This window comes from Pelophylax lessonae, assembly GCF_965119305.1.
Source record: "Pelophylax lessonae genome assembly, chromosome: 1".
Taxonomy (NCBI): Eukaryota; Metazoa; Chordata; class Amphibia; order Anura; family Ranidae; genus Pelophylax; species Pelophylax lessonae.
The window spans coordinates 662,549,543-662,576,084 of record NC_138768.1 but is presented as its reverse complement, the minus strand read 5'-3'; the positions used below and the strand labels follow the sequence as shown (position 1 = coordinate 662,576,084).

Here is a 26,542-nt window from a genome sequence, read left to right as displayed (position 1 = left end):
AAGATGTGATATTTGCCTGCTTTGTGCAATGATATTGTACAGAGCCATCCCTTGCGTCCTCCTTGGCTTTCTCGCTGGTGCTGTCCACTCCTCGGGGTGCTAAAGAGGCACCCATGCAAGCGCTCTCCTGAGCTGGGCTCTGTTCGTGTATAGATACACAGAGCACTGGTAAGCCACATCTCTGCTCCCTCCTCACGGAAGTTTGATAGCAGCAGGAGTTCAGTGTTTCCAGTGAGACCAGTAGGTGGGAGAAATGAAAGTTTAGGGATGGGGGTGGGTAGAACATGTAGTGGGTGTTTTTTTTTTTTTTTACCAAATACCAAGAATGAAATAATGTGTGTGTATATGTGTGTGTCTATATATATATATATATATATATATATATATACATACACACACTTTAGAACCATTTCACAACAGAACTAAACCCATCAATTGAATGGTTTGGCAAAGCGCTTACATTCTAGGCATGCTAGGAATAACTGTCACAGTTGCTTTTTTCTCTCAGAACTGTCAAGCCATCAAACGTCTTGTTTCTTAACTGACTGGCCACATGTGCAGTACCATGGCAACTGCAAATCAATCAGAGGCTAAAATGGCAGCTTCCTTAGGGGTAAAGGATAGAATGGTTTAGTTCCACTTTAGTTATTATACATGCACACTTTCAGGATAACTTGGATCTCTGTCAGGCTTTATACTTCACTTAAGTCCAAATCATCTGCATTAATCAACAACTATCATGGTACAACATGCTACTATATTTATAATGTAAAACAGGCATGTCCAACCTGCGGCCCAGAACCGCAGGCAATGCGGCCCACTGCCCCCTGACAATTTTTTTGAGGAAGGAAGTCGGGTCAGGGGCACGGGCACAGCAACTCCCAACTGTAGGCAGAGGCTGCCTCGGAGGGGAGGTGAGCATGTGTAGTGTTTGACTCCTACCACCATGACCACTTCAAATCACTGAAGTGGTCATGGTGGTTAGAGTGTCCCTTTATTATGGGGGGAGGGGGGCCGCGGCGGCGCGGGAAGGGCGAGGCGGCATTACTTATATACCTTAACTATAGTATATATTTTATATGCGGCCCGAGAAAATTTCTCTACACTCATTGTGGCCCAGAGAAGCCAAAAGGTTGGACACCCATGATGTAAAACATGTTAAGGTTTAGCAAAATACCTGTCTGTGCCAAAAAGGGAAAAAATGGATAAGCGTGAAATGTTTCTCCCAATTGGCTATGGGTTTTGGCTTTATGCTGTGGTGCTTGGGCACCTTTTGCACAACATTGTTTGGGGAGGGAGGTCAAGACCAAGTGTTATGATAAAATTTAAGTTATGATAAAACTTTTCATGGCATCCAGTAGTTTGAAGCAATGTCCCTGTTAATTATTAACTTGTTTGCAAAGTTGAACAAAATTGTTGCAGCAAAGTAACTTATAATAACCTTGATTGATCAAGCAGATGAGAATGTAGGTACCCTTTTCAATTGAATTTGCACGTGTCAACTTAAAGGATAAGTATAGCCAAAGCTAGTTTGTTCTGCACTCCTGTGACCTGCTTTCAGCTGACAGCTGTCCTCACATGGCAGGTCCAGGCTCTGAGAAGTTCCCAACCATATGGTTGAAATCCACCTAGAACCCTGGAGCGGCACTAGGCTCAGCCTCTCAGTGATCTGCTGAGAGCCTGAGCTAGCCCCTCCCGCCCCCTCCACAGCTCAGCACTCTAGTGTGTGTGTGTGTGTGGAGGGGGGGGGGGCATAGCTGAGAGCTGGAGACTGAAAGTCACAGCTCTCTGCTCCGAGCTGAGGGGAGAACTGAGCAATCGGCAGTGTTTAACCGTTCAGTTCTTAGTGCAGAGGGGGTGGGAGATTCTACATCCACCTAGGTGAGTATAATGTTTTCTTTTTAGAAAGCCATACTTCTTTTTTAAAATCTAGTACAAAGCCAGATATCTTATGAACAGCTTCAATAATGTATGACCATTTCAATCAAAACATAGTTTAAATTGTTGTAAAGATAGGTTTTTTACCATAATGCATTCTCTGTGTTAAGGTAAAAAACCTTTGTGTGCACAGCCAGTGAGAAGAGAGCAGGTGATGGTGCTAAGCCGCGCTTTGTGTGTCAATGTAAGCATACAGCATGGCTTAGGTTTAAGCCCACATGATTGCCCCCATAGCAAGCAGCTTGCTATGGGAGCACTTGGAAGGAGCACCAGCGGTGGACCCCAAAAGATAAGGATCAGGACTGCTTTGTGCAAAACCATTGCACAGAGCAGATAAGTATAACTTGCTTGTTATTAATAAAAATATCTTTACAATTACTTAAATAAATGTAAACATTTTCCAGTAATGATTGTCTGTTACTATATATTTTATTACAAGCTTGGACATCTCTGTACAATTGAACACCTTATTTTCATCCTGGATATCTTGTAAGAATCGGGAACATTCCCTTTTTTTTTTTTTTTTTTTGTTGTACAGTTTATTTAGTTTAGTAGTTGGAATCAGTTAGTTATGTCACAGGTTGTGTAGATTTTGGAAAAGGCCACATTCAAAATCAGTTATGAAGGCTTTATTTCATGATACATAATGTTCTTCATTTTCCCTAGATCACTTTCTTCCTAACCACAGACTGAAGAACATTATAGAACTAATTTCTGGCTGTTTTGCTATTTATTTCCTGCCAAATTAACATCAGTGTTCGTAATATGAACATGTGGTAGTTTCCGTATGCCTTGGTTCAAACCTTTGATAGATTTTATGGCTTTTTATTAAGTCACTAAGTTCTCTTCCTGTCACATATTACTTATCAACTCAATGTCCACCTAATAGCTATTGAGTGAGGGTAAAAGAAGCTCAGTGGAGCAGTGACCAGACACACATCTTTGGGGAGGAGGGGGGCACAGCTGTCTGATGGACCAGGACTGTAAGCCATATAGGGCTTTACATTTTCTTTCAGTTGTAAAAAAAAATATTTTATAGGAATATTATGACCAAAATCCGTATTAAGCGTGCATGTTTAATTGTAGGCATGTGTAAAAGTATGAATTTTTTTTTTTATCTTTCCCCTACTAAAAGATATTATTTAAAAACAAAAAAATCACCAACTTAGGAAAGAATGATACCTTTGTGCTTGCATGCTGATGGAACTTTGTGTTGACCTGCAACAGCCTTCCTAGTTTAGTATGGGACTGATTAATGCCTGAGAAGTTTCAGTATAAAACAGAGCTTGTTACATAGTTAGGGAGGGAAAAAACTATTTGGTCCCTTGCTGATTTTGTATGTTGCCCACTAACAAGGTTTATTTTAACAGTGAGAGACAGCATAACAACAAAAATATGCAGAAAAACACATTTCAAAGATGTTATAAATTGAAATGCGTTTTAATGAGTTAAATAAGTATTTGATCCCCTATCAATCAGCAAGATTTCTGGCTGCCAGGTGTCTTCTATACAGGTAACAAGCTGAGATTAGGAGCACTCCCTTAAAGGGAGTGGTCCTAATCTCAGCTTGTTACATGGTATAAGACACCTGTCCACAGAAGCAATCAATCAAATTCCAATCTTTCAACCATGGCCAAGACCAAAGAGCTGTCCAACAATGTCCGGGACAAGATTGTAGACCTACACAAGGCTGGAAGACCATTGCCAAACAGCTTGGTGAGAGGGTAACAACAGTTGTGATTGTTTGCAATTTGCAGAAACACAAAATAACTGTCAGTCTCCCTCGGTCTGGGGCTCCATGCAAAATCTCACCTTGTGGAGTTTCAATGATCATGAGAACGGTGAGGAATTTACCCAGAGGTACACGGGAGAATCTTGTCAATGATCTCAAGGCAGCTGGGACCATAGTCACCAAGAAAACAATTGGTAACACGCTACGTTGTGAAGGACTGAAATCCTGCAGCACCTGCAAGGTCCCCCCCCTACTCAAGAAAGCACATGTACAGACCCGGCTGATGTTTGCTAATGAACATCTGAATGATTCAGAGGAGAACTGGCTGAAAGTGTTGGGGTCAGAGGAGACCAAAAGCCAGCTCTTTGCCATCAACTCAACTCGCCATGTTTGGAGGGGGAATGCTGCCTATGACCTCAAGAACACCATCCCCACCATTAAACATGGAGGTGGAAACATTATGCTTTGGGGGTGTTTTTCTACTAAGGGGACAGCACAACTTCACCGCATCAAAGGGACAATGGACGGGACCATGTACTGTCAAATTTTGGGTGAGAATCTCCTTCCTTCAGCCAGGGGATTGAAAATGGGTCGTGGGTGGGTATTCCAGCATGACAATGACCAAAACACATGGCCAAGGAAACAAAGGAGTGGCTAAAGAAGAATCACATTAAGGTTCTGGAGTGGCCTAGCCTATCTCCAGACCCTAATCCCATAGAAAATATGTGGAGGGAGCTGAAGGTTCTAGTTACCAAACGTCAGCCTTGAAAATTAATGACTTGGAGAGCATCTTCAAAGAGGAGTGGGACAAAATCTCTCCTGAGATGTGTGCAACCCTGGGGGCCACTTACAAGAAATGTCTTCCCCCTGTGATTTCTAACAAGGGTTTCTCCACCAAATACTAAGTCATGTTTTGCGAAGGGGTCAAATAATTATTTCACTCATTAAAATGCAAATCGATTTTTTAATTCATTTTAAATGTGTTTTTTAGGTATTTTTTTTTTTTGTTATTCTGTCTCTCACTGTTAAAATAAATCTACCCTTAAAAATAAATCTACCCTTAAAATTATAGACTGACCATTTCTTTGTCAGTGGGCAAACGTACAAATTTAGCAGGGGATCAATACTTTTTTCTTCACTGTACATAGTTGGTAAGATTAAAAAAAGACACCAGCCCATCCAGTTCAACTTGTGTGTGTTCATGTCAAAAGTAATTTCCCATAGCTCTGTATACTGTGTTCTCTCAGATGCCCATCCAAGAGTTTTTTAAAACAATACTTCCCGCATACACAACCAATTGTGGAAGTGAGTTACACATCCTCCCTGACAGTGAAAAAACCCCTATGCAGTTTAAGGTTAAAGGGAGTTGTACCTGAGCACCTAACCAGTTTAAGGTAAAAGGGAGCTTACCTGAGCCCCATCTCTGTCCAGCGATGTCCACGAGTTCCTCAACCATCAGAGACTCTCCCTTCTGATTGGCTGAGACACAGTCACGGCACCATTGGCTCCCACGACTGTCAATCAAAGTCAGTTAATCGGGAGAGGGGGTGAGGCCGAACGGCAGCTCCGTGTCTGAATGGACACACCGAGCTGCAGCTCGTCTCAGCTGCTTGCTGTGGGGGCACTCACCAGGAGGGAGGGGCTAGGAGTAGCAACGAGGGTCCCTGAGGAGGATCCGGGCTGCCCTGTGCAAAACCAATTGCACAGAGTAGGTAAGTAGAATATGTTTATTTATTTTTTTAAAAAGAGGCTTTACAATCACTTTAAACTGCTTCTTCTCCAATTTCATTGAATGGCCCCGTGTCTTCTTATATTCCCTGATTAGTTTATTCCCTATGCTAGAAACACCACTGAGGTATTTGTATATCCCTATCATATCTCCTCTCAAACGTCTCTTTTCCAAGGAGAAGAAGTTTAATGTTTGTCGTCGTCCCTTGTAACTGAGGTCCTCCAATCCCCTTATTAACTTTGTTGTCCTTCTCTGGACTCTCTCCAGTTCCCACACCTCCCTCCTGAGGATTGGTGACCAGAATTGGGCAGCATACTCCAGATGTGGCCAAAGTATCTTCAGCGCTTGTTTATTTCATTATGGTGCTGTGTGATGGTTATAAAATGTAAGAAATAAGAAATTTGGCAACAAGAGGTGATAACTTTCCATGGCAAACACAGGGGTTGATAAAGGCTAAATTCGTCTTTTGGGGGGGGGGGGGGACGTGCATTTAATATTTTCTTTCCATGGAGCCTGCAAAGCATCAGGCAAATAAGAGGAACGTGCTGGAGCATGTTGCACATTACACCCTAAATATGGGTGTACCGTGTATCACCGTGATGGCGAACCTTGGCACCCCAGATGTTTTGGAACTACATTTCCCATGATGCTCAGCTACACTGAAGAGTGCATGTGCATCATGGGAATTGTAGTGCCAAAACATCTGGGGTACCAAGGTTCGCCATCACTGTAACATGTTCCAAAAGGTGGTGTCCAGGCCCCGGTGCCGGCTCTGCAGGCCATTGGCCGGGCACTGTTTCAGGCAAGAAAGCTGATTTTGCGGCACTGGATTTCTCCGAGGGCTCCTTTGGTCAAAGAGTGGATTGCCACAATGGGTGACACGCTTCGATTAGAAAAATTAGAAAAATATATCTATCAACATAGGGGCAATCCTAGTAAATTTGACACGCTGTGGGCCCGGTGGTTAGCTGTGGCGGGCTTGGCCCCGGTGGACCTGGTTCTTAATAATATCTTGGCGGGGGTGGTGTGAGTACTGGGGGGCATGGCCATGCTGGATGCTATCTCCTCTCCAGCCTCTCCTTCTGTGTTTGATGGGGGTGGGGGCGGCTGGGATGGGCTTATACCTACTTCTCTTGTTGGGAGTGTATTAACTGAGTGGCGGCTATGCTATCGCTGCATGTTGTTCCTTTATGCATTTGTACATTGCGGGTTGTGCTGAGTGTGCTAACATGTTCCAAAAGGTAAGTGCTTCCATGACCTATATAGTTAACTGGCAGAGGGTGTTGAACCTTCTAATGAGAAAGCTTAGCATAGCTTGCATTTACTTAGGCAGCCGGGGTAAAATGACTGGTGAGTATTTTTCTGTCTCTGCTAGAGAGTGATGGGAATCCTGCCCTCTCTTGTGTCATCCAGTTGTGTATTCGTTATTTGTTCTCTTACTGTTCACAACACAGGCTATTGACAGAATAGCATTAGGTCAGCTTTCAGTAAAGCTGCAGGCTAGCCTTGTACTTGCTACCTAATTGGCTGTAAGTTAAGTGGCAAATATTAAATAACCATACACAATATTTTTTTTATTTAAAATGTAATAGAATACAATTTTTTCTATTTTGATACTTGTAAAAATACTTTGGAATTCCTTTTAGAACATGGCTCTGACCAGGTTTAATAATTGCATATTTAACCTGGTCATTGGCATGTTTTAAAATAAATCTTAAAGTATTTTTATTATTTTTTGAACTGGTGAGAAAAAGAGTGAGCTCATATATTACAGATGAGCTCCCTGAAATACAGACAGTGGTTGCAGTATAAAAAAATATAAATACAGTATTGAAGAATGATGCCTCATTCACTCTGCATATTTCTATGTAAATTCCCCACTGGCTCACTTCACTTCATCAGGAAAGCTGTGATAACAATTTACTTCTATTTCAGATTAGGCAATCTGCCTGTGCGACTGTAAGTGCCAGGGTATATAAAACAATAGACATAGCACTTTCTTTCTGAGCAGTCAGTTTTATGGGAAATCACTGGTAAGGAATAGAGATTTCACAGTAAAAGCTTTGCTATCCAGTTCACTAGTTTTTGCTGGAGAAATGAGAAATGACAATTCTTTACCCAAGTATAATTTAATCAATAGGAGAGCGACAGACACATTTTGCAGGTAATCTGGCCAGTGTAAAACAAAAGCTCTAGTATTGATGAGGTATCACTGAATTCAGCATATTCTCTTTTATGCGATATGATTTCTTTTTCTATAAATGTTTCCGTTGGCTTTTTGCCAGGTCATAAGATATTTTATTACATAAACTGCAAGTTTATGTTGTTGCAAATCCTTTTTATGTTAAGATTGCACACAGAGCAAATATGTTCAGTCTGAGGTTCATCTCTTAAAAAAGGAAAAGTTGTTCTTATTGACCATCATTGTTCTGTTAGATTGTCCAGTCCTTGTTTTTATTTTTGAATGGGTGGAGTAAAGAAAACATCAAGTTTTTTTTTTTTTTTTTTCTTTTTTTTTGTGGATAGCAAGAAAAACGTAATTCTAAAATGTTTCATCATAGGGATCTCTGTGTTCTCTGTGTTTGGCAACTAAACTAATTAGGGGATTGGAGGACCTTAATTATGAAGAGCATTTACAATCGCTTGATTTATTCTCCCTGGAGAAGAGACGCCTGAGAGGGGACATGATCGCAATTTACAAATACCTCAATGGTGATCTCAGCATAGAAACAAAACGATCCAGTTGCAAGGATGGACGGGAGGACATACAATGCGATTAGAGGAGAAGCGTTTTAACATCAGGCAACGCAGGGGGTTCTTTACTGTTAGGGCTATAAGATTGTGGAATTCTCTACAAGAGGTCGTTTCTGCGGGAAGTATGGCTACTTTCAAAAGACTCTTGGACATACATCTCAAGGATCAGAACATTCAGGGGTATGAGAAATGATTACGGCCACACACACCTACACAGGTTGAACTGGATGGACTATTGTCTTTATTCAACCTCAACTACTATGTAACTATGTTTCACGTACAATCTAACTGGATACAAGGTGTTCTCCTGTGTTCCTGTATACGACTGGCATTTAAATTCTTGCATATTAACAGCTTTCTGTACATTGCAAAATAGTTTTCTACTGACAGCCAATTTGTACTTTGCCAATACTAAAGCTGGGCATACACTGATGGATTTTCGAATGAATGTTCGTAGAAGCATTCGCATGAAAATTCTCAGTACATTCAGGTTTTGATGAATTTAGTTCAAAAGTACTTCAAAATTTAATTTGCTTTTAACGTTTGATTTTTGAAAATCCATTAATTTAAGATACAATTCTCAATCTGCTCCTTCAAATTGTCTGCTCACTGCAGTTGAGGAGTACTGCACTCACTGCATTCACCCCATGAATGGTTAGAGAATCAAACACATTTTCTTAAAGTTAAACATTTTTAAATACTAGTGTATGGCCAGTTTAAGGTGGTTGTAAACCCTTACATATACAGTGGATGTAAAAAGTCTACACACCCCTGTTAAAATGTCAGGTTTCTGTGATGTAAAAAAAATTAGACAAAGATAAATATTTTCAGAACTTTTTCCACATTTTAATGTGACCTATAGACTGTACAACTCAGTTGAACAACAAACTGAAGTATTTTAGGTGGAGGGAAGTAAAAAAAAAAAAAAGTATTTTTGGGTATCATGAGTCCATCAGCATGACACAGCTTGACTTGGCAATATTTGTCCACTCTTCTTTGCAAAAACACTCCAAATCGGTCAGATTGCGAGGGCATCTCCTGTGCACAGCCCTCTTAAGATCACCCCACAGATTTTTAATCGGATTCAAGTCTGGGCTCTGGCTGGACCATTCCAAAATGTAATTTTCTTCTGGTGAAGCCATTCTTTTTTTGATTTTGATGTATGCTTTGGGTCGTTGGCATGCTGAAAGATGAAGTTCATGTTCAGCTTTCTAGCAGAAGCCTGAAGGTTTTGTGCCAATATTGACTGATATTTGGAACTGTTCAGAATTCCCTCTAACTTGACTAAGACCCCTTTTCCAGCTGAAGAAAAACAGTCCCAAAGCACAATGCTGCCACCACAATGCTTCACTGTGGGTATGGTTTTCTTTTGGTGATGTTCAGTGATGATTTTGTGCCAAACATATCTTTTGGAATTAAGACCAATAAGTTCAACCTTGGTTTCATCAGACCATAACACATTTTCCCACATGCCTTTGGGAGACTTCAGATGTGTTTTTGCAAAACACAGATATATGAAGAATACGGGAGATTGTTGTCACATATACCACACAGCCAGCACTTGTCAGATATTCCTGCAGCTCCTTTAATGTTACTGCAGGCCTCTAGGCAGCCTCCCTGACCAGTTTTCTTCTCATCTTTTCAATTTTGGAGGGACGTCCAGTACTTGGTAATGTCACTGTTGTGCCATTATTTCTCCACTTGATGATGACTGTCTTCATTGTGTTCCATGGTATATGGTTTTAACAATGAGATCCCTCTGATGCTTTGGAAGTTCTCTGCGGACCATGACTTTTGCTGTACGATGCAACTAAGAAAATGTCAGGGAAGACCTACTAGAACAGTTGAACTTTATTTGGGATTAATCAGAGACACTTTAAATGATGGCAGGTGTATACTGACTCCTATTTAACATGAGTTTGAATGAGATTGCTAAATTTTGAACACCACTATGTCCCTAGTTATAAGAGGGTGTGCACACCCACTTTATTTTAGTTTATTTTAACCACCCCCCCCCCCTTCCCTAAAAGATTTCAGTTTGTTTTTTCAATTGAGTTGTACAGTTTAAAGGTTACAATAAAGGTGGAAAAGTTCTGAATTGATTTCATTTTTGTACATCACAGAAACATGACTTTTTATATCCACTGTACCTACTAAAGTGACTGGTTTCAGGTGATACGCAGCGATGAAACAAATCCTACATAAGTTGTGCCCGTTTATATGCATCCCTTTCATCTCTACAGCCGTTCAAAGTTTACACATCAAAGGCTATTTTTGAGCTTCCAGAAGACGGGCGAAGATCTGATGTCACACGCTGCACAGCACAAAGCTGAGTGTAAACTGTGACCTGAGTGGAGGGAATGGACACACTCCCAGTCTATACAGTCCCTCTAGGAAACACACACATCTGAGGATATCAATCATCATCTGCTGTGTGCTGGGAGGGCATCTACCAGGATTGCCTAGTGTCAAGATTACCTGTCAGAAGTGGCTAATTCACATAGCAGAGGAGGGAGAGAACAGACAAGATTCCCCAAAAAGTACTATGCTATGAGGCAAGTACACACTTTAGGAGGATATGCTTTGTTCATTTCAGAGGTTTACATTACGTTAAGCAAAGTTACCCAAAATGTGAACAAAAACAGTTGTGTTTTTTTTTTTTAAGAATTACATGTTACTTCTGGGAATAGGGGACCGTGTGACACTCCCTACTTTTCCATCATGCATTCCTAAATGCCTAAGAGGCCAAATGCCAGCCCTGAACGCTGTCATTTGGGGATAGGGAGCAGCTAACCGAGATCTGTATCTTCCAGGTCTAGCCTTGCACAGAGCAGCAGTTTCAGAGCTGCACAGAAAAAAGAAAATATGATAACCTTCTAATGCCTGCAGGGTAACAAACCTTTTACGCTGTCTAGTTTGGACAAAGTAACGGTTCTGTTTAAAGTAAACCTATTATGCTATCATTAAACAAGAAGCGGGAGTAAAACGTAAGCACTTACAGGTCAATGTGGAATATGGCATCTGTTTAAATTTGTAGGACTCTAGAAACCTGTGGAGCTTAGTTGCGCAAATCTCAGCTTCAAAATAGTAAGTCAAAGATGGGCTTGCCCTTTCTCACCTTTTGGAGGGCATTATTGGTACCGGAGACTGATGGGTGGCCGCAGTGACCAAAAAACTAGGTCGAAGAAGGTGGACTAGAGCCCAATTTCTCTAATTTAGTTGAAATTTCTGAAATGGATCACTCTAAATTTGGGCTTTCAAGCAGACATCAAGTTTAATGTGCAGGCACTGCTTGGTAGCCATTCTTTAGCGCTTGCTGCCAGTTAAAGGGATGTTGTCATGAGACATTATTACAGGCTGCTATTAGTATACTTTTCTTTTAAAAATGCTTGTTCCATGGCTGTCATGCTGATGCTTTTCACTTTATTGCTGCCTACCTAAAAACCTCCATAGGCAACACTTTAAAAGCCTTTTCAGGTTATCAGTTTAGAGTTACTCAGGAGGTCTGAACCTAAAAAAAAAAACATTTATCTCGCTGACATTTGCAGTGATACCTCACATGTGGGATGTGATCACTATTTGCATATGTGTGCAGGACTTGTGTATGCATTTGTGCGTGAACATGGGGGAATGGGAGCACTTTAATTTTTGTTCTATTTTAAATTTGTTTTTTACACTGTCTACATTTTTTTAATTTGGGCAAATATGAAATAGTGCACATACAAATGTACCTTTATACCTAGCAGCTAACCTCTATCAGTTGCTTGCTTTCACAGGTCCACAGCTTAGGCTGCAATTTACACATACAAGTTAATAACATCACTGTGATTTAATTCTTATCAGATGGCTCCATGTAAATATATCTGACAAAGTGAAAAAAGGCTGATGAATACTGCTTTGCTGTCTCATTGGCTAAACCTATATAGCTCTGGGAATCCTTTGTCTTGTATTAAATGGTAATTTGTAAACAAGATAGAAAGGTGATATAAATTTGACCCAAACCATTTAGCAACTTGCCGAATGGCAGCTACAGTGCAGTCGTCCAGTTGTCTCAGAATCGTGTCTGCCGGTGCATTCTGTGATCAGGGTAAAGAGCCAATCACAGTGGCTCTTTACCACTTAATCAGCCAGTGTCCAATCACAGCTGATCACTATGTAAACACACTTGCTGGTTATTGGCATTCCTTTCCTCACGCTTTAACAGTGTGAAAGGGGACATCCTGATTATCAGTGCAGCTCCATCAGTGCAGAAGAAAAATCACCTATTTGCAAAACTTTAGAACAGAAACTAAAACTGTATTTTTTTTTTTTTCAAAATTTTGTCTTTTTTCGATTGTTTAGCAAAAGATAAAAAAAAAAAACAGTGGTGATAAAATGCCACCAAAAGAAAGCTCTATTTGTGTGAAAAAAAATGATAAAAATTTCATATGGGTACAGTGCTGCATGACTCCGCAATTGTCATTCAAACTGCTATAGCACTGAAAGCTAAAAATTAGCAGGGCAGGAAATGGATGAAAGTGCCCAGTAGGCAAGTAGGTAAAGGACAGAGCCTTCATTTTGAAAATTAGTAGCAAATGTTAAACATTTGAAATTGTAATATTGTCAGTCATAGCTATTTTCCCATGATTTGATAATTGAAGTGAATATTTGCATAATTTTTTTTTTTTTTTGGTGAAGATTCTTAACTTCCTTGGTAAATATGTAGGACATTGTCTCAGCATTAGTGAAGTGATCAACCACCTGAAGGAATATGTGTTCTGTTATTACAGCAACATACAGTATGTTTCTCAGTCCTTTTTATTAAAATTGTGGTATAATATACAGACTGATATACAGTATACATTTTTTTTCTTGGTATAGATTGTCAGTGTTATATCATTGGTGATGAATTTGAAGTTGCAAAGGGAAGAAAAGAAAAATCTGAGAGAGAGAGAAAAAAGGGACAGAAAAGGGGAGTAACATCAATTTCAAAGGGAGAAGTGACTGTAGACTTTCAAATAGTTACCCTGTTAGAATATAGTTTGTATAAGAGGGGTAGATTTATGAGAAAGCAATTGCTATTGCCCAAGTACTTCCCCCTATAGACGCTAAACGTGCCAGTGCAAGGTCATCCAGAGCCCAGGGTAAAAATACTTCACCCCCCCCCCCCCCGCAAAAAAACAGAAGCACATGCTTACCCCAATTGTGTAAATTCCCCCTTCTGTCAGTATAAATCTGCCCCCCCTGCAGAAATCCTCCCTGCTAGCACAAATCTCTCTCTCTCCAAATCCCCACAGCACAATTCCCCTCCTCCTCCCCCCCCCCCCCAAAAAAAAAGAAATCACCCCTCCTAGCAAAAATCCTCTACCACTCAAATTTCCCCTTTGCGCACAAATTCTCTCCCCTCAATCCCCCTCCTAACACAATTCCTCCCCTCCAAATTTCCCCTCCCTGCACAAATACCCTTCAATCAACCCCACAAGTGCAAGTTCTCTCCTGAAAAATAAATTTCTCTTACGTCCTCTGACAGTCGCCGCCCACTCATACAGTCTTCACTACTGGGTATTGGTCTTATCCACAGGAGTAAGCTAGGCAGAAGATTTTGTTAGAAACATTCACAAAAACTTTGCATAGACACACCTACAAGGGGCCGTCCCTCTGGTCTAATACCCCCCTGCTAGCAGCATTCCCAATTCAGTTTGTCTTTTGCCTAGTTAGGAGTAGGCAGGCTTCCCTTGGCTGGGGCTGCAGTCTCAGCCGTTTCTTCTTCTTCTTAATTAAAAATTTATTTCTGCAAAGTGATTTTCTTTACGCTTATAGCTTTTTATTTGTTCCTGCGCTTAGTCTGACTTCAGCGTTTGCGGAGCTGGGAATCGCACTGGTTGTCCTAGAGCCTTACGACAGCCTTTTTCGCTTAGGGAACAGGTTCCGCCCTTCCCTGTCACGGTGCACTCTACCAGAGCGGTGAGTGCGTCTTGGGCCTTCCGCCATCAGGCGTCGGTTTCCCAGGTGTGCGAAGCGGCTACCTGGTCGTCTGTGCACACCTTTGGAAAATTTTACAAACTTGATGTTTTGGCATCGGCAGATGCCTCCTTTGGCCGCAAAGTTCTCAGTGTGGCAGTGCCTTAGGGGAGACATGGCGTTTTTTCGCTTGTCCCCTCCTGTTGGGGTTTTTTTTTACCCCTTGGTTATTTTGCTTTCCTGGGTTTGTTCACTCCTGTTGAGCTTTCCTCTTACCCAGTGTTTTACCTTTCTGGTTCAGATAAGGTTCTTTTCTCTGACCTGGGTGCTGCGTTGCCTTTTAGACGGTTACGTCCCCCCCCCCCCCCCTCACATCTACACTGCTTTGGGACATCCCAGTAGTGAAGACTGTATGAGTGGGCGACAACTGTCAGAGGACGTAAGAGAAAATAGAATTTTTGTAAGAACTTACCGTAAAATTCTTTTCTCTGAGTCCTCTGACAGTCGCCGCCCCCCACCCCTCTTTTGGGGTTCATGGACTATCTACTGCTTGCTACCAAACTGAATTGGGAATGCTGCTAGCAGGGGGGTATTGGACCAGAGGGACGGCCCCCTGTAGGTGTGTCTATGCAAAGTTTTTGTGAATGTTTCTAACAAAATCTTCTGCCTAGCTTACTCCTTTGGATAAGTGCCCAGCAAATGTGAGTTACCCATTTTTCCTGAATAAAGCTCATTCATATACAAACAGAGAGCACTAGATTTCTGCCTCGTATCTTTATTTTATGTCCCGGCGACCTCCGGAGGTGAAGGCTGGAGAGTCATCTGTGGAGTCTTTTATCCCCTTATATGCTTATGCTGGCCCGTTTGGGTCTTATGTTAAGGTGAGAGGCCAATTCTACTGGTGAAGGCATTTGACACACCTGGTGTTTCCTTATCAACTCTCATGGGATTGAGGCTTTACCTTTCGACACTTGGATACATTATTCACTATTTTGCAGCACCAATTTATATGGACACTATACTGTTTTCATGAGATCACCTATCTATATTGTGCACATCTGGCGCATCACGTTTTGATTTTTTATGCTTTTGATTGTGAAGTGTGGACACGATTAGTGCATGCAGCCGGATTTATTGATTCATTTATTTATGCACATTGATTTGTTGGATATTTATTTATGCACATTGATTTGCTGGATATTGATTTACTGCATTTACACGTATATTGATTTATCACCTGGCTTTGCGCTGATAGTTTTTTCGCTGTACTCCTGTGGATAAGACCAATACCCAGTAGTGAAGACTGTATGAGTGGGCGGGCGACTGTCAGAGGACTCAGAGAAAATTATTTTACGGTAAGTTCTTACAAAAATTGTATTATTCCCTCCTAGCACAAATTCCCTTCTCCTCTACCATATGACCTCTTCTAGCACAAACCCCCCAAATCCCTCCTCCTGGCACAAATCATCCTCCCTCCCCTCCCAACACAAATCCCTCCCAAATTACCATTCCTTGCCTATACCCCTAATTTCCCCTCCTAGAACAATTCTTATCCCTTGCCACCCTCCAAATTTCCCCTCCCAACACAAATCCCCCCCAATCTCCTTGCGGTGCCCACCTCAAACTTTTAATATACCACGCCGCTCCTTCTGCCCACCACTTGTCCCGGCCCCGGAAGCTAGGTTTCTAGAGCCAGTATGATCAGATATGAGCCACGTGGCATGATCCGGTAGGTCAGGAGAAATTCTGGGTATATTTTATTTTATTTAGTACATAGGTGTTCTTGGTCTTGTCTAAGGAATTCTTCTTGTTTTCACTATACAGTAACAAAGCCAACACTAGATAAAATATTTTAGTTTATGCCACATGCAATTTATTAACAATTGTTACAAAAGGGTGTCACTGTTAATTTTTCAAGGAGCCCTGTGCCTTCACTTGAATTGATTTTTTTTTTTCTTTCCCAATATGCTACAATGCTTATTTAATTTTATTTACCTTGACACAATGTTTGCTAAATGTGCAGAAATTAGATTTCAATGCAAGTAATTGTGTTTAACTTCAGAGATGAGACCCATAACCTTTATGCTAATAACAAAGTTGATCTCTTTTGTAAAACAAATGCTCCTTGGGAAAAAATGAATAATAAAAATAACCTGTGAACAATATACATCTTTTTTTTGTATCTGTGAATGATAATAGGATTTATTACCGACCATTTACTTTTATGTCACTGAAATTCAAGTAGTTATACCGGGATGATGCCTGCAGCTCCCCCCACCACCGCCTTTCATTGCTTTACCGGGATCTCCCTCCAGGAATCCCAATTGACCAGCTGGCCCTTCCCCCGTCTGATCATAGAGCTGATCAAAGACCGGATCAGCTTTGTTCTGCTCTGTAATATAGTAACCTGGAAGCGATGACCTCACTTCTGGTTTAGCTTATATGGGCAGAGGAGGGACACCAGATCTCTCCATGAAGTGTAGGGATGTGTACTATCCTTCTGAGAGCAATAAAAGTGAAAAAATAAAAATAAATTCAGCGACTGTGAAAAAACAAATTTGCCCCCGTCCACCTGAGCTCGCGCACAATGATGAGCACACTCACCAGTCCTGCACGCACGCACACAGCAATCCTCCCAGGTATCACCACAGACGTCAGATCATGGGCAATAGTTCTAGCACCAGACTTTCTGTGTAAATCTAAAGTGGTAACCAGTAAAGGCTTCTAAAACGTTATCTATGAATAGTAAAATATACGTCTATCGTGGTTGCACGGGCACACGCAATTTTAAAGCATGACATGTTTGGTATCTATCTATTTACTCTGTGAAATATCATCTTTTATATTTTACCAAAAAAAATGGATTATGTAGTGTGTTTTTTTTTTTTTTTTCTTCATTAAAATTCAAAAAAGTGTATTTAAAAAAAATAAATAAATAAATTGCATTTGAAATACCGCTGTGCAAATACTGTCTGGTATAAAGAATTGTAAAACTCACCAATTTTATTCCTTAGGGCCTCTGCTTTAAAAAATAGATATGTTTCGGGGTTCGAAGTAATTTGTTAGCAAAAAATGCTGATTGTTACATGTAAACAAAACATGCCAGAAATGGGTTAAGCTAACTCTATTGCTAAAGAGATCGTTAATGCCCCTAAAGTGACCCTGCCACAAGATTTACCAAATCAGCCTGTAAAGAAGCACTAAGAATGGGGGAAAAAAATAGTAATAACATGCAATCATACTTGGCTCACATTCTTGCGCACAATTTTTTAGGGCTGTCCTAGGCGCATTTGTGATGCAAAAGAAGCTCCTGCACAATTTTGGGGCAATTAGCTTCGCATTTTTTTTGCTTTTTTTTTTTCACCTTTGTGTGTATACATATACTGTATATATGTCTATTTAAAACAGTTTAAAGCGGAGTTCCAGCCACATACAACTTTTTTAGATAAAAAAATCCCCCCTCTAATCCTAATCTATCCCTAATTAATAACACTAACCCCACATTACAGGTCATTACAGTAAACAAATAAAGATAAATACTTACCTTTAAAATTTATTGCAGAGCGCGGCCAGCTCTGTTGTGGGTGTCTGAAGCTGCTGTGTCCCCCGCTGTGTCCTTCTTCCTGGAACTGGCTACCCAGAATGCCGATCGCAATCTCGCGCATGCGCTGTAGATTGCAATCGGCATTCTGAATAGCGGCTGGCTGTTCCCATTGCATCCTGGGATTGATGATGCTCATCTCCCAGGATGCAATGCGAAGGAGGAAGTGACGTTGGCGGCCGTGTCCGCAGAGGGAGGAAGAGGAAGGAAGGTAAGTATATTTGTATTAAAAACAAGGTAAGTGAAAAGAAAAAAAATTTTCATTATCCAATTCTTTTTCAGGCACTTTAAAGCAAGCGGACAAACAAAAAATAATTTTTAGGGTGGAACTCCGCTTTAATAACTGTTGAATTCTGTAATGGTTGAACACTTGTATTGGTGTTCATGCTTGCAGTTCATTTTAGACTTATAATAAGGTTGTTGTGGGGGTGTCAGCCATGTTTTATTTTGATTATATATAATCTTGCTACCTATGTAGAGATTACCTATTGATCATTAGAAAGCTCAGTACTGTATGCAGGCATTTTCCAACATGCTGAAAATCGCATTAAGCAGTCATTCTCTTTTCTACAATTGAAGTGCCCAATGGTACATCACCCATGAGAGATAAGCTCCATGTATGTATGGGGCAAGAAAGCCAAAATTGTACTTGCTGTGAAGATGTAGAGGATTTATTAAACAGAAGTCTACGCAATCTTCCCCGAAGATTTTCATTTTGAGAAGCAGAAAGTCGTCATGTATTCTTTTATGTGACTTAACTTGTAAAGAAAGTAAATTGCAGTCACACCTGTAAGAAAAACTGTAATCATTAACATTCAGTAATGAAGTATTACTTATATATTTACCTGTGTAAAATTCACAGGTACATAGTGGAGTCATCGTGGTGATGTAAACACTTCCGATTACACCCAAATTCATTTGATTTGCCAGTTAAACTCTTTGAAATGTAGATTTTGTTGCATTACTGTAACACTCTATTTTAGCGATGTATATAATGTATTGCTTGTTTAATAACAGTAGTAAAAAAAGAAACTCTGCGAGAGAAGGGGAAATGTACACGATCTATTGTTGCAAATTGGAGTTGACACGTGCTTGATAGTCTGAAGTGATGAGCGCGGCTGGTGAATGAGGAGAGCAAAGTTCTGTAGCTCTACCATTGGTGGAACATCTCTTACCATTAGGCCTTCAAACTCTCATTCAGCTGTCAGCACTCGGGCATCTTCCAGAGCCAGCTTCTCCCATGCTGTGCAGTGCCTGCAGCTTGCCTGGAGCTTAACTTTGACTAAAAGTGTTGATTTCATTTCTCTTAGCCTTGTTCCCATTTAGTGTTAAAAAACTGCTTCAGAGCCTAGCCTTTTATTCTGCAAAGCACACACACGTGTCATCTCTCACTGCACACTTCTGATGTGAAGTTAAGGAGCTCAAAATATATGCTAGTCATTGCCATGAATAATTGATCAGAGGGGAAGCCTGGCAGTGTTAATTGTGAAGGTGCTGCTGAGCAAATGCCAAAACAAAAGCGCCCCTCAAAGCCTGCAAAGTCTTTAGCGGTAAGCAACAGGGTCAGCATGCCGAGGTGGAATTTGAAAGGGCCACTTGAGTATAATGGGTTTTGACTTGGATTTGTCATGTGCCTCAATGCTTCATTGATTGAGCGCTCGTTTGTTAAATCAGCTGTGTGGTCTGCTGTTTGTCTAGCCACAGACACTTCATGCAGAGATTGCTTTATTTCCTTTAAAAAAAAAAAAAGACTAATGTTACTCTTTTGTGAATGGTAGGTGTGGTTATGTTGGAGAGATCAGTAACATGGTATTTAAACCCTTGCTGGTCTGTGATAAACTGAAGCGATTTCCAGAAGAAAGACCATATTTATTTAGGCTTGAAGACTCATATGAAAAAAATAAAAAGATTTCATTGTACTGCACCACTTACGGGAACATATGAGAATAGAAATATGGTTTCAAGCCCCTTTCAAGGTTTGCTAGCCTTCTTACCTGCTTCCCTGTTGCACCCTTTTTTTTTTTTTTTTAATCGTGCATTCTTTTGATCCATCAGTCTTCTATTTGGTCTAGTGATGTCACGAGCCCTTCCTTTTCTTCTGCATCTGTAGGCTGTACTTACTCCTGCCTTCATTGTTGCAGTGAGAATGCTGTGCGGTGTAGTAGTTAGCCCAGGGCGATGGGGATGGGGTAGGTAGTGTCAGCCAGGGACCACAGGAAGGAAGTTCAATATGGCTGCCTGTCATTGAACCAGGAACCACAGTACCATGACATGTCAAAGAAATCTTTTTCCATGGGGCAAAATTAAGTGTCAAATAAATCTTTTTTCCATGGGGCATAGTGGGATTAAAAGTGAAGAAAGAATTGCAGTAAAAGCTGCATTATTTTTTATACTTCTGGGAAATGGATCTTCATTTATAAAATTAAAGCTGTATTTTTACTTTTTAAAAAGAGGAATAATAGCGGTTCAGTTAAAGCACTTACAAAAACATAGTGCAATGACAAGTTAATAATACTCAACCTGGCTTTGGCACGTAGCGCCTTCCAGGTCCAGAGCTGTGATGGAGGCCTTGGTGTGACCCAATCTCTGAAGGCTCACATTGTGAGTAAGTTAGGGGTAAAACATCAGGAGATACCATACTGTTCACATCGCTGAGCACCTTTCAAAATTTCTGCCACATCTGGTTTAAGGCTGAGGGGCATAGCACTAATGCCTTCTGTTGGGGGGAGCAACACACTTGTACTCTTTCCCACTATTCATCCTGAAGAAAGCACCATCCGGCTGCAGCTCCCAGTTTTGAGATACCACATGGATCTCTAGTCTCCTATTTGTTTCCATTGTCCACCTACAGTGACTGGTCACCTCAAACCTCTGCATATTTGTACCTAATTGCATAGCACTACATGAACCCAATGTGTCTCTTCTAATACAGAGGGGGCAGTCCTGCTGCCACGGGAGACATTATCCCATACTCCAATTGTTCTTGGGGCTTTTGCTCCTCAGAAGGTGCCATTGTCTGTAATCTGGAGCCTGGGACCTCTTTGGTTATAGGATCATTCTCATTAAAGTCTTCCTCTGCTTCGTAGAGTAAAGCTGAGTCCTCCTCCATGTATACATGGACCTAAAACTCAGGAATTTTTGGCTGTAAAGTTGTGTCTGGGTTTTTCACTGTTGACCACATTATTTTGTGGGTCTGTTTACTCCTTATCTAGTAAATAAAATGTTTCACCGATTTTTGATGAGTTTTTGCTTCACACCCTCTCGCTAGTTCAGGCTGTGTTCAGTCAGGTGGAGTCATTGCCTCAAGATCACCAACATATCCATTGTTGGTGATCTTCTGTGTCCTGGTCTTGAGTGGGGATGAGCTCAGATGTGTCTGGATTCTAGTCTGATACTATGTGAGTGAGCCCACGAGAAAGCGGTTACTGTACTGGGCCAGTCATCTGTGGCTGAGGCATGCCCCACATCCACACGTATACATGCTAGTTGTATATGTGCTGCTACGGACCCCAGATGGTTGGCTTAGTACGGGGGACAGCTTGGCAGTGAGCTTCTTTGCATGGGTTCAGACTAGGATCTGAATACTCCTGAGCTCATCCCCAATATTGAGCAACAGGTTGACCCTCAGTAGCCCTGTTTTCGGTTGTTTGCAGCTCCTAACTTGAACCCATGTGAGCGAGCTTACCAGTAAACTGTACTATGTTAGTCATCTGCAGCCGAGGCATTCCTTGCCCCCCAACCACCATGTATGCACAGATAGAAAGTAACACTTAGAAGAAAGTGTACTCCACGCGCCTAGTGTTAATAAATAAATGGATAGTATAATGTAATATAATAACATTTAAATGTAATTAATAGAGGGGGAGCAGCAGCAGTAGTAAAAGGGTAAAATGTAGAAAAAATAGTCCTAATAATTAGGGCTATCTACAGCGCTTGCTAGCAATCACAATAGTTGGTGGGTGTGTTCTAATAAATATCATAAAATAAATGTCCAAAAGTAAACGGTAAATTCATATATCAATGTGCAATAATTATTGTGCAAATGGTGTGGAATTAATAAAAAGTGATCCAAAATGAGTTAATAAAAATTATGCAAATATTAAATTAATCAGTTATGTGACATGGAAATAAATAATAAATGCATGTTATCAACAAGTGACAAATAAAAATGTCCCAATTGAATTTTCTTTAGTGCAAAAAAAGTTCTTCCACATGAATTATAAGTGCAGGTGCTCAGTAATAGATTTTTTCCAATTTTTGTGACTTTTAAAGTGCAGGTGCAGGTTCCTTTTTTCAGTGGTGTTTTTAAAAGATGGGTGACTTACCAGATGTAATGGGTCTCATATATCGTATGATATTAAGACCAATCACACTTGTAGGCCCTCAGGGCCAAGGTAGGTCCCCTTGTACTGCCTCCTGGATGTGTAGTTTAAGGTTTCCTCCTCACCATCCCTCGTATCAGCATACGGCAGGTGTATAGAAAAAAATAATTCTCCAAATCGTGTAATAAAGTTAATGGACTTTATTCCCCATAAATTGGGTAATATGGGAAACAGGTAAAAACATATAAGCGGGCAGGGTAAAAGATGACAGATTGTACAGCAAAGCAGAGTGGCGAGCGGAGGTTTTCCGGCTTGCGTTCCAAATCTCTGTGCGTACGTCACGTTGTGCGTTCCACGTCCTGTCGCGTTTCGTCACTTCCTGTGACGTTTTCAAAGGGTGACACCACTATTGTTAATGTGCATGCACAACCACTTGATCCAGCCTTCATATAAAGGACTCTCAATTTTTCTTGCACTATTTTCTGTACTGTACTAAGTTTTTAGTGTTACGAACTACCATTTAAAACCACCTAAGAACTCAAATGCTATAATATGTAAGCACCTAAATTGGTGACATTTGTTGCTATATATTGCACTTTACACATTGGTAATTTGCACTTATTTTTGGTCCATAATCCAAACAGCTAAAATATTTTTATGTTATTGAATTTTAGCACAACATTGGTGTTATTCGTTGGCACACATTGCACTTGTTATAGTGCACATAGTTAAGCACTAATTGACTTTGGTTGTTAGCACTATCAGAAGCACTTTATTTAATAATCATTTTGAAGTTAATATTTTTTGCACAGTCATTTTTTGCACAGATACTTATTGGATGATACATATAACTAATATTTGGGTATAGTGACATCAAGTAAGAGGATTTAGCGCTGTTTATATATTCATCTTCATACTTACCCCTAGGGGTATTTCTGAAACAAGCTGCTTACCCCTCTATATTAGTAAAAGCGCATACCCCAGTGGCGCGAGTGGTGCATTATCAATACATATACACAGGTTGTTGTGATTATGGAACCACACATTTTTTTTTAAATGTCAAATTATATTTTAATTAATAACCTTCTCTAGAAATAAGCAAACTTATAGAGTACCAGAGAGATTTCTGTATTTTGTTCATTCGACCTCTCTGCTTAAGACTGTTGAGAGAAGATAACAGCAACATGGAGAGTGAATTATGTTCTGTGGGATGACAGGCCCACTGATCTGCATTGTGTGAAAACGCACTAAAGCACAACCACTGTGTAGCACTAAGCAGGAAGTAAAGCTTACGTTTGTAATAAGTAAATATGGCTGCACCCATGTGTGAACATAATTATAAATTATGTATAGATACACTGATAAGTGTATCGTCCCAAGGGGCAGAATCTCGGGTGATGTCACCAGATGGCCACCCCCCGGGTATATAAGAAAGGGCAAACAGCGAAGTCAACACAACGAAGGCAAATGGCAACAGAGGAAGTCCCTGTTTGCTATTATTACCGGTGGCTGCAGGCAAAGAAGACTACATCATCGGAGTGAAGAAAAAGCAGATACCACTGGAGAGATAAGAGAATGAAGAAACACCAGAGGAAGAAGACCTACATTTTTAATAAAGGTCTTGTCAAAAGCTGTCTCTTGTGTTTTGTTTTGTACTACACTTACTACCGTGTCATGAAGGCAAGGTGCTTTGGGGTGGGGGTGGGCATTACCCCGACCCAAAGCACCCCCCCCCTTCATGTTGAGGGCATGTCGGCTGGTATAGTTTAGGAGGGGGAGGGGATATTTACCTGGCGCTCGCTCGTCCCCTCCCTTTCCTGACCTGCCGGGCTGCATGCTCGTATAAGGGTCTGGTATGGATTTCGGCAGGGACCCCACTACATTTTTTGTTTTTATGTTGCCTGTATTTTTTTTTTTTGTCATTGGGGAACCCTGCTAACAGCTGATTACTCATCGGTTGTTAAAGACGTGGTGGCCGGCTTCCCGGTCCGCTCCTTAGCAACCAGCTATATACATTGTTTATTAGTGGAAAGTAAAAAACATGAAACACTAAAAATCACATCACAAACGCAATACTTGCATTTCTGGTGTGCTTCTATTGAAGTCTATTACACGCAAAATGTGGGGAAAAAAGTCCCCAACCCTTTCCAAAAATGCATTGGCTGCAAAACGCATAGATGTGAATGTGTACCATAGGAAACCATGTTAAATGGACTGTTGTGTGTTTCTGCAAGCTGCACTAAAAAATACATAGATGTGAACCTAGGGTACATGAACATCTGAGGTGTTACATGCAATCAGAGACAGATGGGTGGATCTGGATTCAAATGGTCTGCATCCAGGACTGCTCATCTATCCCTGCCACGGCTGTATGCTGATTCTTGGCAGTGTATTCATTTATACATCATGTAATGTATTTTTTATTTAAATGCAAGTAGTGTGAGTAACCACATTTGACTTGGTATCCACCTCTTGCACTCCCTGTACAACAGAGCTCAGACTGGGAGTGTATCTGAATTGAATTGTAAATAATGGAACAATCATTTGTGTGTACTACTCAAGTGCTAACAAGGAGTATAGATAAAAGCAGAGATAAGCTTTCCTGTCTGCTGGAAAAGACCTTTAACCACTTAAGCCCCGGAAGATTTTACCCCCATTCCGACCAGGGGGTATTTTGCGATTCGGCACTGCGTGACTTTAACGGAGAATTGCGCGGTCGTGCGACGCTGTACCTAAACGAATTTGGCGTCCTTTTTTTCCCACAAACAGAGCTTTCTTTTGGCGGTATTTGATCACCTGTGCGATTTTTTGATCACGCGCTATAAACAAAAAAAGAGCGTCCATTTTGCAAAAATAGCAATATTTTTCCCTTTTTTTTATATGAAATTCCCCCAAAAAAAATGTAAAAATCAAAATTTTTTAAAATTTTCGGCCAATTTGTTTTATGCTACATATGTTTGGTAAAAAAAATCGCAAAAAGCGTATTTTGATTGGTTTGCGCAAAAGTTATTGCGTTTACTAACTAAGGGAAAGATTTTTGTCATTTTTGTTGTTTTTTTTTTTAACGCGTAATGGCGGCGATCTGCGATTTTTTTTGCAGTACTGCGACATTGCGGCGGACAGATCGGACCCTTGACTGACATTTTTGACACTTTTGGGGTTACCAGTGACATTTCTACAGTAATCAGTGCTATACATATGCACTGTTACTGTAAAAATACACTGGTAGTGAAGGGGTTAACTTTATTTGAGAGGGAGGGGCTGTGTGTGTCCCTAGGGGCGTGATTCTAACTGTGATTGGCTGGGGCTTCAGCTGTATGCAGAGTGATCAACGGATCTACATAGTAGATCCAGATGATCAGCTCTCATACAGCGAGGAGAATGACAGGCAGCTTGTTTACACAAGCTGCCTGACTTTCTCCCTCTCCCCCGCCGATCGCAGAGTGGCCGGCGGACATCGGGTCCGCCGGTCACACGCGCGGGGGGGTCCGTGACCACTCGGGAGCGGGAGCGCGCCTCCGGGGGCGCGCGCTCGCTCCCTAGACCCTCACAAGCTAGTGACGTAGCCCTACGTCACTTTGCCTGTGAGGGGCTGACCGCCGACGTAGATAGTCCTGCGGCGGTCGGCAAGTGGTTAAGTGTTACTTAAAGTGACTGTAAACGATCACCGTGTAAAACAAGCCATTTAATTTAAAATAGGAATGAAAGTCAAACATTTTTGTATAGATAGCCAAAAAACAACCCTATAAATACATTTTTTTTTCCCTTTTTTTAGAAGTGATCACATTTCCTCTGTTCTCTGAAAAAGAGCTGGGGGTAGGAGAAACAGAAGTATACTGAGCTTCCCAGTGACAGGCTGTGCAAGGGGAGGCGTCAGGACATGTCTAATTATTGGAGGAGAGCCTACTGAGTTCCCAGCATAGCTAGAGAACTGACAACGCTGTACTCTAATGCCTAGTGTGGTCAGTTTTAAAAGAAAAAAGAAGAACTGACAAGAACACCAGGGATTTCACATAAAGGAAGCAATACAAAGAGAATAGGATCATTTTTTTAATACAGGTACATGGTAAAACAGGCACATAACAGGAATATGAAATTTTGGGGTAACAAACGCTTAAAACTGCAACCGAGAAAAATCAGATGATGTGCCCTGCCAATCAGGGCTGTGCTGTGTCCATCTCAGAAATAGTTGGATAGAAGTACAATTTTTTGGTAGGTAAAACCGTTCCCGTTTACGTTCATTTCATCTGGCTGTTGCTGTTGGGTGGAGTTCAGCTTCAAGGTGATCACACAGAGTAAGAAAAATGATTGTTTCCTTCAAAGTGTTTTTCTTTTTTTTTTTTCAATTGTTGTTGTGAATAAAAGAAAATAATTCATACATTTTTATAGTACCTTATGCTGAAAAACAGCCCCACACCATGTTGCTACCTCCAAACTTCACTGTCGGTATGGTGTTTTTGGCATGATGTGCAGTGCCATTTGACCTCCAAACATGGTGCATATTATGGCATCCAAAGAGTTAAATT

General features: G+C 40.9%; 1 protein-coding gene across 1 annotated transcript in view; it reads left to right on the top strand.

Moving 5' to 3' along the window:
* The window catches only part of SLC10A7 (solute carrier family 10 member 7), a 345,341-nt gene that overhangs the window by 173,868 nt on the left and 144,931 nt on the right, over positions 1 to 26,542 (top strand). The window lies entirely within an intron of this gene.